The sequence below is a fragment of the Hyperoodon ampullatus genome, assembly GCF_949752795.1.
Source record: "Hyperoodon ampullatus genome assembly, chromosome: 1".
Lineage (NCBI taxonomy): Eukaryota > Metazoa > Chordata > Mammalia > Artiodactyla > Ziphiidae > Hyperoodon > Hyperoodon ampullatus.
This window is the reverse complement of record NC_136914.1, coordinates 39607967-39623434: the sequence shown is the minus strand read 5'-3', so window position 1 is coordinate 39623434 and position 15468 is coordinate 39607967.

Sequence of the window (15468 nt, the reverse complement as noted above, 5' to 3'; positions counted from 1 at the left end):
ACCAGGGAAGCCCTCTTCTTCATTTTTGAGTAGACGTCATGCTTCCATCATCAGCTCCTCCTCCAGGTTGGGCAGGGGAGTTTTTTTGTCCCTACATCGTCAACCAGGACTGTAAAAAAGTATTTCAGGTCTCTGTACAATAAGCACCTTTCTATAAATTATTGTTTTTTATGTGTGCAGAGAGCATGTCTTAGGGATCATTAACTTACTGAGCTCACTGGGCAGGATGTGGGTCTCATTCCACCATTGTTTTTTTGTTTCGGGGCATGTCTCATGATTCTATTGCCTGGTTTTGTTGCTAAGCAAGCCTGCTTGGTTTTGTGGTTAAGCAAACCTGCTTTCTTTTTTTTGTTGTTGTTTTAAAATTTATTTATTTATTTATTTATGGCTGCATTGGGTCTTTCTTGCTACGTGTGGGCGAGTGGGGGCTACTCTTCGTTGTGGTGTGCGGGCTTCTCATTGCGGTGGCTTCTCTAGTTGTGGAGCAGAGGCTCTAGGTGTGCAGGCTTCAGTAGCTGGGGCATGCGGGCTCAGTAGTTGTGCCTCGTGGGCTCTAGAGACCAGGCTTAGTAGTTGTGGCACATGGGGTTAGTTGCTCTGGGGCATGTGGAATCTTCCCAGAGCAGGGCTCAAACCCATGTCCCCTGCATTGGCAGGTGGATTCATTTTCTTAATTTTATTATTTTTATTTTTTATTTTTCAATTTTATTTTGTTTATATTTTTATACAGCATGTTCTTATTAGCTATCCATTTTATACATATCAGTGTATATATGTCAACCCCAATCTCCCAATTCATCCCACCACCACCACCCCCGCCACTTTCCCCCCTTGGTGTCCATACGTTTGTTCTCTACGTCTGTGTCTCTATTTCTGCCCTGCAAACCGGTTCATCTGTACCATCTTTCTAGGTTCCACATATATGCGTCAATATATAATATTTGTTTTTCTCTTTCTGACTTACTTCACTCTGTATGACAGTCTCTGGATCCATCCACATCTCAACAAATGACTCAATTTCGTTCCTTTTTATGGCTGAGTAATATTCCACTGTATATATGTACAACAATTTCTTTATTCATTCGTCTGTCGCTGGGAATTTAGGTTGCTTCCATGACGTGGCTATTGTAAATAGTGCTGCAATGAACACTGGGTGCATGTCTCTTTTTGAATTATGGTTTTCTCTGGGTATATGCCCAGTAGTGGGATTGCTGGATCATATGGTAATTCTATGCTTAGTTTTTTGAGGAACCTCCATACTGTTCTCCATAGTGTCTGTATCAATTTACATTCCCACCAACAGTACAAGAGGGTTCCCTTTTCTCCACACCCTCTCCAGCATTTGTTGTTTGTAGATTTTCTGATGATGCCCATTCTAACTGGTGTGAGGTGATACCTCATTGTAGTTTTCATTTGCATTTCTCTAATAATAAGTGATGTTGAACAGCTTTTTATGTGCTTCTTGCCCATCTGTATGTATTCTTCGGAGAAATGTCTATTTAGGTCTTCTGGCCATTTTTGGATTGGGTTGTTTGATTTTTTAATATTGAGCTGCATGAGCTGTTTATATACTTCGGAGATTAATCCTTTGCAAATATTTTCTCCAATGCAGAGGTTGTCTTTTGGTCTTGTTTGTAGTTTCCTTTGTTTTGCAAAAACTTTTAAGTTTCATTAGGTCCCATTTGTTAATTTTTGTTTTTATTTCAGTTACTCTAAGAGGTGGATCAAAAAAGATCTTGCTGTAATTTATGTCAAAGGGTGTTGTGCCTATGTTTCCTCTAAGAGTTTTATAGGGTACAGTCTTACATTTAGGTCTCTAATCCATTTTGAGTTTATTGTTGTGTATGGTGTTAAGGAGTGTTCTAATTTCATTTATTTACACGTAGCTGTCCAGTTTTCCCAGCACCACTTATTGAAGAGACTGTCTTTTCTCCATTGTATATCCTTGCCTCCTTTGTCATAGATTAGTTGACCATAGGTGTGCGGGTTTATCTCTGGGCTTTCTATCTTGTTCCATTGATCTATATATCTGTTTTTGTGCCAGTATCGTGTTGTCTTGATTACTGTAGCTTTGTAGTATAGTCTGAAGTCAAGGAGTCTGATTCCTCCAGCACTGTTTTGTCCCTCAAGACTGCTTTGGCTGTTCAGAATCGTTTGTGTCTCCATACAAATTTTAAGATTTTTTGTTCTAGTTCTGTAAAAAATGCCATTGGTAGTTTGATAGGGGTTGCATTGAATCTGAAGATTGCTTTGGGTAGTATAGTCATTTTCACAATATTGATTCCTCCAGTCCAAGCACATGGTCTATCTCTCCATCTGTTGGTATCATCTTTAATTTCTTTCATCAGTGTCTTATAGTTTTCTGCATACAGGTCTTTTCTCTCCCTACGTAGGTTTATTCCTAGATAATTTCTTCTTTATGTTGCAATGGTAAATGGGAGTGTTTCATTAATTTCTCTTTCAGGTTTTTCATCATTAGTGTGTAGGAATGCAAGAGATTTCTGTGCATTAACTTTGTATCCTGCAACTCTACCAGATTCATTGATTAGCTCTAGTAGTTTTCTGGTGGCATCTTTAGGATTCTCTATCTATAGTATCATGTCATCTGCAAACAGTGACAGTTTTACTTCTTTTCCAATTTGTATTCCTTTATTTCTTTTAGTTCTCTGAATGCCGTGGCTAGGACTTCCAAAACTCTGTTGAGTAACAGTGGCGAGAGTAGACATCCTTGTCTCATTACTGATCTTACAGGAAATGCTTTCAGTTTTTCACCATTGAGAATGATGTTTTCTGTGGTTTTGTTGTATATGGCCTTTATTATGTTGAGGTAGGTTCCCTCTATGCCCACTTTCTGGAAAGTTTTTATCATAAATGGGTGTTGAATTTCGTCAAAAGCTTTTTCTGCATCTATTGAGATGATCATATGGTTTTTCTTCTTCATTTTGTTAATATGGTGTATCACATTGATTGATTTGCGTATATTGAAGAATCCTTGCATCCCTGGGATAAATCCCACTCGATCATGGTGTATGATCCTTTTAATGTGTTGTTGGATTCTGTTTGCTAGCATTTTGTTGAGGATTTCTGCATCTATAATCATCAGTGATATTGGTCTGTAATTTTCTTTATTTGTAGTATACTTTTCTGGTTTTGGTATCAGGGTGATGGTGGCTCATAGAATGAGTTTGGGAGTATTTCTTCCTCTGCAATTTTTTGTAAGAGTTTGAGAAGGATGAGTGTTAGCTCTTCTCTCAAAGTTTGATAGAATTCACCTGTGATGCCATCTGGTCCTGGACTTTTGTTTGTTGGAAGATTTTTAATCAGAGTTTCAATTTCATGACTTGTGATTGGTCTGTTCATATTTTCTATTTCTTCCTGGTTCAGTCTTGGAAGGTTATACCTTTCTAAGAATTTGTCCATTTCTTCCAGGTGGTCCATTTTATTGGCATAGTGTTGCTTGTAGTAGTCTCGTAGGATGCTTTGTATTTCTGCGGTGTCTGTTGTAACTTCTCCTTTTTCATTTCTAATTTTATTGATTTGAGTCCTCTCCCTCTTTTTCTTGATGAGTCTGGCTAATGGTTTATCAATTTTGTTTATCTTCTCAAAGAACCAGCTTTCAGTTTTATTGATCTTTGCTATTGTTTTCTTTGTTTCTATTTCATTTATTTCTGCTCTGATCTTTATGACTTCTTTCATTCTGCTAACTTTGGGTTTTGTTCGTTCTTCTTTCTCTAGTTCCTTTAGGTGTAAGGTTAGATGGTTTATTTGAGATTTTTCTTGTTTCATGAGGTAGGCTTGTATAGCTATAAACTTCCCTCATAGAACTGCTTTTGCTGCATCCCATAGGTTTTGGATTGTTTTATTTTCATTGTCATTTGTCTCTAAGTATTTTTTGATTTACTCTTTGATTTCTTCAGTGATCTCCTGCTTATTTAGTAACATTGTTTAGTCTCCAGGTATTTGTGTTTTTTACATTTTTTTCCTGTAATTCATTTCTAATCTCATAGCATTGTGGTCACAAAAGATGCTTGATATGATTTCAATTTTCTTAAGTTTACTGAGGCTTGATTTGTGACCCAAGATGTGATCTATCCTGGAGAATGTTCTGTGCATACTGGAGAAGCAAGTGTAATCTGCTGTTTTTGGATAGAATGTCCTATAAATATCAGTTAAATCTATCTGGTCTATTGTGGCATTTAAAGCTTCTGTTTCCTTATTAATTTTCTGTTTGGATGATCTATCCATTGGTGTAAGTGAGGTGTTAAAGTCCCCCACTATTACTGTGTTACTGTCGATTTCCTCTTTTATAGCTGTTAGCAGTTGCCTTATGTATTGAGGTGGTCCTATGTTGGGTGCGTATATATTTATAATCGTTATATCTTCTTCTTGGATTGATCCCTTGATCATTATGTAGTGTCTTTCCTTGTCTCTTGTAACATTCTTTATTTTAAAGTCTATTTTATCTGATATGAATATGGTTATTTCAGCTTTCTTTTGATTTCCATTTGCATGGAATGTCCTTTTCCATCCCCTCGCTTTCAGTCTGTATGTGTCCCTACGTGCGAATGTTGTGTTTACTGTTGTCCCAGAGGTCTGTTAGGCTGTCTTCATTTCTTTTCATTCTTTTTTCTTTATTCTGTTCCATGGCAGTGAATTCCACCATTCTGTCTTCCAGGTCACTTATCCGTTTTCTGCCTCAGTTATTCTGCTATTGATTCCTTCTAGTGTATTTTTCATTTCAGTTATTGTATTGTTCATCTCTGTTTGTTTGTTCTTTAATCTTCTAGGTGTTTGTTCTTTAATTCTTCTAGGTCTTTGTTAAACATTTCTTGCATCTTCTCGATCTTTGCCTCCATTCTTTTTCCGAGGTCCTGGATCATCTTCAGTAACATTATTTTGAATCCTTTTTCTGGAAGGTTGCCTATCTCCACTTCATTTCGTTGTTTTTCTGGGGTTTTATCTCTTTTTCTTCATCTGGTACATAGCCCTCTGCCTTTTCATCTTGTCTATCTTTCTGTGAATGTGGTTTTTTTTCCAAAGGCTGTGGGATTGTAATTCTTCTTGGTTCTGCTCAGCAGGAGGATTCTTAACCACTGTGGCACCAGGGAAGTCCCAATCCTGCTTTCTTGAGTAATCATTAACTTACAGGGGTGTCCCATATTTTTTCTACTTATGATCCCCTAGTGAGATTAACTATTTAATCACCTACTTTGTCCCTTTCCTCTCCCTATCACTTCAAGTATGTAAGATTTTTCTCTCTCCATAAACACAAATACAACTTTATTTGTTTTACAGAGTTTACATTGTTTTCCTTTGTATTATACTAATTTGTATGTTTTGTCATTTTGATTGTAAACTCCTTAAAGTCCGAGACTAAATAATTTAACAAAATATTTGTTGAATTCTTATTTTATGAAAGCACTCTGCTTAGCACAGGGTATATTAAGGAGAAAATATCCTATTTTCAAGGGGTACACAGACTAGAGGGACAGCAGACAGAAATTGATACTATATGACAGTGCTGTGCTATATAGGCCCAGGACCCTATGTGAGCACTCAGGAGGAGCATTCTTGTCAAACTTGGAGTGGGAAGGTCAAGAAAGCTTTCCAGAAGAAGTGATGTGTAATCTGAGATCTGAAGTTTTGGCTCAAATTAACCAGGTCAAGACAGGATAGTGAGAGAAGGGATGGAGGCAGGATGTACTAATCGAAGTACACATACAAAGTTCTGAGGTGTAGGGAAATAAATCTTCCTGGATTTCTCAGTGCTCCTGTAAAAAGCCCTTGTCTGCTGAGATACAGAGATATATATGATATAAAGACAAAGAATGTTGGCATTCGCTTTCCCTAGAAATACTTTGCTTTTCACATACCATGAGGAGCAGATCTGTAACCATTTGTCCAATGAATTGCTCTGATCCAAAAGGATAATAAAATTTCTCTTGTCTCCCTGTAGAGGACAAATGGTAATACCCCAAACTAGACCGCTAGGTTAAGCTCTGTGTTGTTTCCCCAACAACAATCCCCAGTTCTCCAATCCTCTGATACCAACTGGGTGTCTTAAAATTCAATTCAATTCTGATACTAACTGGGTAGAGCTAGAACAGACCCCATAAGTTAAGTATTCAGTCCCATTAGACTGCCCCTACTTCACATAACAGCCTCAAATGGGGTCTCCAGGTTAACTGCGCTTTGCCTGACTGATCACAAATTCTGGGATTCCTATGACCCTCTCTCAGGTTTGATAATTCTCTAGAATGATTCATGGAACTCAAGAAGGAACTACACTTATGGTTGCAATTTATTATAAAAGATACAAATTAACAATCAGTTGAAGAGGTATATAGGGCAAGGTTCAAAAGTGTCCCAAGCACAGGAACATCTGTCCCTATTGAGTAAAAGTATACCACTCTCCTGGCATATCAATATGTTCAACAACTCGGAAATGCTCTGAATCTTGTTCAAGAGTTTATCAAGGCTTGAGATTGGTTCAAGATGGTGGATTAGAAGGACGTGCTCTCACTCCCTCTTGCGAGAACACCAGAATCACAACTACCTGCTGGACAGTCATCAACAGGAAGACACTTGAACTCACCAAACAAGATACCCATATCCAAAGACAAAGGAGAAGCCACGATGAAATGGTAGGAGGGGTGCAATCACAGTAAAATCAAATCCCATAACTGCTGGGTGGGTGACTCACAGACTGGACAGCACTTATACCACAGAAGTCCACACACTGGAGTGAAGGTTCTGAGCCCCACATCAGGCTTCCCAAACTGGGGGTCCGGCAACGGGAAGAGGAATTCCTAGAGACTCAGACTTTGAAGGCTAGTGGGATTTGATTGCAGGACTTCAACAGGACTGGGGGAAACAGAGACTCCACTCTTGGAAGGCACACACAAAGTAGTGTGTGCATCGGGACCCAGAGGAAGGAGCAGTGACCCCAGAGGAGACTGAACCAGACCTACCTGCTAGTGTTGTAGGGTCTCCTGCAGAGGCAGTGGGTGGCTGTTGCTCACCATGGGGACAAGGACACTGGCAGCAGAAGTTCTGTAAAGTACTCCTTGGCATGAGCCCTCCCAGAGTCTGTCATTAGCCCCACCAAAGAGCCCAAGTAGACTCCAGTGTTGGGTTGCCTCAGGCCAAACAATCAACAGGCAGCGAACCCAGCCCCACACAACAGCAGTCAAGAAGATTAAAATTTTACTGAGCTCTGCCCACCAGAGCAACAGTCAGCTCTACCCACCACCAGTCCCTCCCATCAGGAAACTTGCACAAGCCTCATAGATAGCCTCATCCACCAGAGGGCACACAGCAGAAGCAAGAAGAACTACAATCCTGCGGCCTGTAGAACAAAAACCACATTCACAGAAAGATAGACAAGATGAAAAGGCAGAGGGCTATGTACCAGATGAAGGAACAAGATAAAACCCCAGAAAAACAACTAAATGAAGTGGAGATAGGCAACCTTCCAGAAAAAGAATTCAGAATATTGATAGTGAAGATGATCAAGGACCTCGGAAAAAGAATGGAGGCAAAGCTCGAGAAGATGCAAGAAATGTTTAACAAAGACCTAGAAGAATTAAAGAAAAAGCAAACAGAGATGAACAATACAATAACTGAAATGAAAACTACACTAGAAGGAATCAATAGCAGAATAACTGAGGCACAAATGGAAAAGTGACCTGGAAGACAGAATGGTGGAATTCACTGCTGTGGAACAGAATAAAGAAAAAAGAGTGAAAAGAAATGAAGACAGCATGAGAGACCTCTGGGATAACATTAAATGCAACAACATTTGCATTACAAGGGTCCCAGAAGCAGAAGAGAGAGAAAAAGGACCAGAGAAAATATTTGAAGAGATTATAGATGAAAACTTCCCTAACATGGGAAAGGAAATAGCCACCCAAGTCCAGGAAACACAGTGAGTGCTATACAGGATAAACCCAAGGAGAAACATGCCGAGACACATAGTAATCAAATTGGCAAAAATTAAAGAAAAAGAAAAATTATTGAGAGCAGCAAGGGAAAAGCAACAAATAACATACAAGGGAACTCACATAAGGTTAACAGCTGATTTCTCAGCAGAAACTCTACAAGCCAGAAGGGAGTGACATGATATACTTAAAGTGATGAAAGGGAAGAACCTACAACCAAGATTACTGTACCCGGCAAGGATCTCATTCAGATTCGATGGAGAAATCAAAAGCTTTACAGACAAGCAAAAGCTAAAAGAATTCAGCACCACCAAACCAGCTCTACAACAAATGCTAAAGGAACTTCTCTAAGTGGGAATCACAAGAGAAGAAAAGGACCTACAAAAACAAACCCAAAACAATTAAGAAAATGGTCATACAACATACATATCAATAATTACCTTAAACGTGAATGGATTAAATGCTCCAAACAAAAGACACAGGCTCGCTGAATGGGTACAAAAACAAAACCCATATATATGCTGTCTACAAGAGACTCACTTCAGATGCAGGGACACATACAAACTGAAAGTGAGGGGATGGAAAAAGATATTCCATGCAAATGGAAATCAAAAGAAAGCTGGAGTAGCAATACTCATATCAAATAATATAGACTTTAAAATAAAGAATGTTACAAGAGACAAGGAAAGACACTACATAATGATCAAGGGATCAATCCAAGAAGAAGAGAAAACAATTATAAATATATATGTACCCAAAACAGGAGCACCTCAATACATAAGGCAACTGCTAACAGCTATAAAAGAGGAAATCGACAGTAACACAGTAATAGTGGGGGACTTTAACACCTCACTTACACCAATGGATAGATCATCCAAACAGAAAATTAATAAGGAAACAGAAGCTTTAAATGCCACAATAGACCAGATAGATTTAACTGATATTTATAGGACATTCTATCCAAAAACAGCAGATTACACTTGCTTCTCCAGTATGCACAGAACATTCTCCAGGATAGATCACATCTTGGGTCACAAATCAAGCCTCAGTAAACTTAAGAAAATTGAAATCATATCAAGCATCTTTTGTGACCACAATGCTATGAGATTAGAAATGAATTACAGGAAAAAAATGTAAAAAACACAAATACCTGGAGACTAAACAATATGTTACTAAATAAGCAGGAGATCACTGAAGAAATCAAAGAGTAAATCAAAAAATACTTAGAGACAAATGACAATGAAAATAAAACAATCCAAAACCTATGGGATGCAGCAAAAGCAGTTCTATGAGGGAAGTTTATAGCTATACAAGCCTACCTCATGAAACAAGAAAAATCTCAAATAAACCATCTAACCTTACACCTAAAGGAACTAGAGAAAGAAGAACGAACAAAACCCAAAGTTAGCAGAATGAAAGAAGTCATAAAGATCAGAGCAGAAATAAATGAAATAGAAACAAAGAAAACAATAGCAAAGATCAATAAAACTGAAAGCTGGTTCTTTGAGAAGATAAACAAAATTGATAAACCATTAGCCAGACTCATCAAGAAAAAGAGGGAGAGGACTCAAATCAATAAAATTAGAAATGAAAAAGGAGAAGTTACAACAGACACCGCAGAAATACAAAGCATCCTACGAGACTACTACAAGCAACACTATGCCAATAAAATGGACCACCTGGAAGAAATGGACAAATTCTTAGAAAGGTATAACCTTCCAAGACTGAACCAGGAAGAAATAGAAAATATGAACAGACCAATCACAAGTCATGAAATTGAAACTCTGATTAAAAATCTTCCAACAGGGCTTCCCTGGCGGCGCAGTGGTTGAGAGTCCGCCAGCCGATGCAGGGGACGCGGGTTTGTGCCCCGGTCCGGGAGGATCCCACATGCCGTGGAGCAGCTGGGCCTGTGAACCATGGCTGCTGAGCCTTTGCGTCCGGAGCCTGTGTTCCACAACGGGAGAGGCCACAAGAGTGAGAGACCCACGTACCGGAAAAAAAAAAAAAAAAAAATCTTCCAACAACCAAAAGTCCACGACCAGATGGCTTCACAGGTGAATTCTATCAAACACTGAGAGAAGAGCTAACACCCATCCTTCTCAAACTCTTCCAAAAATTTGCAGAGGAAGGAACACTCCCAAACTCATCCTATGAGGTCACCATCACCCTGATACCAAAACCAGAAAAGTATACTCCAAAAAAAGAAAATTACAGACCAATATCACTGATGAATATAGATGCAAAAATCCTCAACAAAATGCTAGCAAACAGAATCCAACTACACATTAAAAGGATCATACACCATGATCAAGTGAGATTTATCCCACGGAAGCAAGGATTCTTCAATGTATACAAATCAACCAATGTGATACACCATATTAACAAAATGAAGAAGAAAAGCCATATGATCATCTCAGTAGATGCAGAAAAAGCTTTTGACAAAACTCAACACCCATTTATGATAAAAAAAACTCTCCAGAAAGTGGGCAAAGAGTGAGCCTACCTCAACATAGTAAAGGCCATATGCGACAAACCTGCACCAAACATCATTCTCAATGGTGAAAAACTGAAAGCATTTCCTGTAAGATCAGGAACAAGACAAGGATGTCCATTCTCACCACTATTATTCAACATAGTTGTGGAAGTCCTAGACATGGCAATCAGAGAAGAAAAAGAAATAAAAGGAAGACACATTGGAAAAGAAGAAGTAAAACTGTCACTGTTTGCAGATGACATGATACTATACATAGAGAATCCTAAAAATGCCACCAGAAAACTACTAGAGCTAATCAATGAATTTGGTAAAGTTGCAGGATAGAAAATTAATGCACAGAAATCTCTTGCCTTCCTATACACTAATGATGAAAAATCTGAAAGAGAAATTAATGAAATACTCCCATTTACCATTGCAACAAAAAGAATAAAATACCTAGGAATAAACCTACCTAGGGAGACAAAAGACCTGTATGGAGAAAACTGTAAGACACTGATTAAAGAAATTAAAGATGATACTAACAGATGGAGAGATATACCATGTTCTTGGATTGGAAGAATCAGTATTGTGAAAATGACTATATTACCCAAAGCAATCTACAGTTTCAATGCAATCACTATCAAATTACCAATGGCATTTTTTACAGAACTAGAACAAAAAGTCTTAAAATTTGTATGGAGATACAAAAGATCCCGAATAGCCAAAGCAGTCTTGAGGGAAAAAAATGGAGAAGGAGGAATCAGACTCCCTGACTTCAGACTATACTACAAAGCTATAGTAATCAAGACAATATGGTACTAGCACAAAAACAGAAACATAGATCAATGGAATAAGATAGAAAGCCTAGAGATAAACCCACACACCTACAGTCAACTAATCTGTGACAAAGGAGGCAAGGATATACAATGGAAAATATACAGTGTCTTCAATAAGTGGTGCTGGGAAAACTGAACAGCTACATGTAAAAGAATGAAATTGGAACACTCCCTAACACCATACACAAAAATAAACTCAAAATGGATTCGAGACCTAAATTTAAGACCTGACACTATAAAACTCTTAGAGGAAAACATAGGAAGAACACTGTTTGACATAACTGACTGCAGATCTTTTGTGATCCACCTCCTAGACTAATGGAAATAAAAACAAAAATAAACAAATGGAACCTAATGAAATTTGAAAGCTTTTGCACAGCACAGGAAAGCATAAAGAAGACCAAAAGACAATCCTCAGAATGGGAGAAAACATTTGCAAACGAATCAATGGACAAAGGATTAATCTCCAAAATATATAAACAGCTCATGCAGCACAATATTAAAGAAACAAACAACCCAATCCAAAAATGGGCAGAAGACCTATATAGACATTTCTCCAAAGAAGATATACAGATGGCCAAGAAGCACATGAAAAGTTGCTCAACATCACTAGTTATTAGAGAAATTCAAATGAATACTACAATGAGGTATCGCCTCACACCATTTAGAGTGGGCATCATCAGAAAATCTACAAACAACAAATGCTGACGAGGGTGTGGAGAAAAGGGAACCCTCTTGCACTGTTGGTGGGAATGTAAATTGATACAGCCACTATGGAGAACAGTATAGAGGTTCCTTAAAAAACTACAACTAGAATTACCATATGATCCAGCAATCCCACTACTGGGCATATACCCAGAGAAAAACATAATTCTAAAAGACACATGCACCCCATGTTCATTGCATCACTATTTACAATAGCCAGGTCATGGAAGCAACCTAAATCCCCATCAACAGACGAATGGGTAAAGAAGATGTGGTACATATATACGATGGAATATTACTCAGCCATAAAAAGGAATGAAATTGGGTCATTTGTTGAGACGTGGGTGGATCTGGAGACTGTCATACAGAGTGAAGTAAGTCAGAAAGAGAAAAACAAATATCATATATTAAAACATGTATGTGGAATCTAGAAAAATGGTACAGATGAACCTATTTGCAGGGCAGGAATAGAGATGCAGATGTAGAGAATGGACATGTGGACATGGTGGGGAAGGAGAGGTGGGACGAATTGGGACGTTAGGATTGACATATATACACTACCATGTTTAAAATAAATAGCTAGTGGGAACCTGCTATAAAGCACAGGAAGCTCAGCTCAGTGCTCTGTGAAGACCTAGATGGGTTGGATGGGAGGGGTGGGAGGGAGGTACAAGAAGGAGGAGATATATGTATACATACAGCTGATTCACTTCATTGTACGGCAGAAACTAACATAACATTGTAAAGCAATTATACTCTAGTGAAAAAATTTTTTTATAAAATAAAAAATAATAAAAATAAATTTGTAAAAGTACCTTTGGAGCTTAAGTAGTAGAATCAATAACTATAATGTTTCAGGCCTTAAAACTATTTTATGTGAAGTTGGTGTTCTTTATGAAAATTATTATAAAATGATAGCTGCTAAGAAATATGAGAATAATAAGAGAAAAATTATGAAAGGCATCCATGTTTCTCAGTAGTACTGGTGGAACTGAGAACTCATTGCCTACTGCAGCAAATTCAACAACAAACCTCAGTATTGGCTTTTCCTTCTCCTCCATCTCACTCTCCCTGACCTCTCACACCTGCTTCCTGAGATCACCTCCCAAATAAACTACTGGACCCCAAGTCCTTGTCTCAGCCTTTGCTTTAGATGACCCCCAACATCTGATGGTTAAGCATAGGAAGGGGTTGAACCCAACACACTAGTGGTTCTATATCCTGTCTCTAGACTCTCTAATCAAAAGCTAATTGTTACTGTACTTGGTGTAGAGGACCTGAATTGGTAATTCTATTAACTCTGGCTAGAGGAGTAAATTTGTAACTTTAGCATGAGAAAATGACATTTTTGTACAAATTGTATTTTTTTAATACATTTATTTTATTTATTTATTTTGTCTGCATTGGGTCTTCGTCGCTGCATGCCGGCTTGCTCTATTTGCAGCGAGTGGGGGCTACTCTTCGTTGTGGTGTTCGGGCTTCTCATTGCTGAGGCTTCTCTTGTTGTGGAGCGCGGGCTTTAGGGCACGCGGACTTCAGTAGTTGTGGTGCACGGACTCAGTAGTTGTGGCTCGTGGGCTCTAGAGTGCAGGCTCAGTGGTTGTGGCGTATGGGCTTAGTTGCTCCGCAGCATGTGGGATCTTCCCGGAACAGGGATTGAACCCGTGTCCCCTGCATTGGTAGGTGGATTCTTAACCACTGCACCACCAGGGAAGCCCTACAACTTGTATTTATATAGGTTTGCTATCACTGTTGTTTGTTTTTTAAGATGTTGAAATGCTTAGGGAACTTCATCTACTAAATTTGTGTGTGATTTATTAGATATATAAGAATTTTTAAAAATATGGTTAGGAAGAATATGTTAAATATGAAAATTTGCCTTATTAATTTTGGAGTGCTACAGAATCAGATAAACTAGCCTTATTATTGTCCTTTGAAAGGTCTATGGGAATTGAAATAAATATGTAAGTTGCATTTAATAAAGTAACCTAAGAACCAATTTAAAAACTAGTGACTATCAGCAAATATATAAAAGTAAGGAACAAATTTAACTTAAATCAAAGGTGTTATAAAAACTTACAGTGTTTGGACTTCCCTGGTGGTGCAGTGGTTAAGAATCTGCCTGCCACTGCAGGGGACACGAGTTTGAGCCCTGGTCCAGGAAGATCCCACATGCTGCGGAGCAACTAAGCCTGTGTGCCACAACTACTGAGCCCACGCTCCACAACTACTGAAGCCCGCATGCCTAGAGTCCGTGCTCCGCAACAAGAGAAACCACTGCTATGATGAGAAGCCTGCACACCACAACGAAGAGCAGCCCCTGCTCACTGCAACTAGAGAAAGCCCATGTGCAACGAAGACCCATTCAGTCAAAAATAAATAATAAATAAATAAATTTATATAAAAAAAGAAACTTACAGCGTTTAATGACAATGATAGGGAAGATTTTTTTAAAATACTGTTAAATATTTAAGTATCTAACTTGCTCTAGGGCTTTCTAACCCATAAGTCTGTAGAATTGAGAATGGTATAAAATTGGAAAAGGAGAAGACAGGAGTACCTTATCCTTGAAAAAACCACAAATCTGACCCAGGGATGGAGTGAGTACAGGAATGTTCACACTATATTTTTCTAAGGCACACAGTACGTAAATTGCTCTGCACATCATTGGTAACATTTTCTTCTACAGTTGAAACTAATTGTTTGTTCTACTACCATTTAATTTTGAATACTACTGCTTTGATTTTGTATTGCATTATCAGATAAAATAGATGGGTATTTATGTTAGTTTGGTTGGTCATCAAAACTCTGGTTAGAAGGATAATTAAAAGACTTATCAACCATGAGGTTTTTCAATAGGTTGATGAGACACATCAGAAGTTTTAAAAAAGAAAATGGGTACAATTACAGAACTGACAAGCCCTGAACATACAAGTTTCACACCAGGACTTGGTAATTCCCATTATCATGTAGTGAATCACAAGGGCCAAACTAAAAGACAGACATAATTTTGAGCCAATATAATAAGTTGCAGAAAATAAATATATTTCATTGATTAAATAAATTAATGAAATCTTTGGGCCCAAAAATCTCACTAATGTGACAGGCAAGAAGCTTCCTCTGAAAAAGTTTTAAAAAACCCTATTTATTAATAATGCATTTAATATTCATTAATATACAACTGAGAGCATTCCTTTCTTCACATAACTATGCCCCTGTTCTTCATATAACCACCCACCACAGTAAAAGCTTTCTAGTGATAATAAAAAAAAATTTTTTTTGAAGTTATCAGGCAATACTTTTTGAGGTTTGAAACATCACTCAGTTTTTCTGTATACTCAAAATCAAACTACCTAAGCTAGTTTCAAATTTGAATGTTCTTCTCTGTCATTAAGGAAACATCTGGCTACTGTGTGCCAGACAATATGCTAAGCATAGGGAATACAAAGATGATCAAGATATTGAACTTCTTTCTTATAAGCTTAGAGTCAAGTTAGAAAGATATATGGCC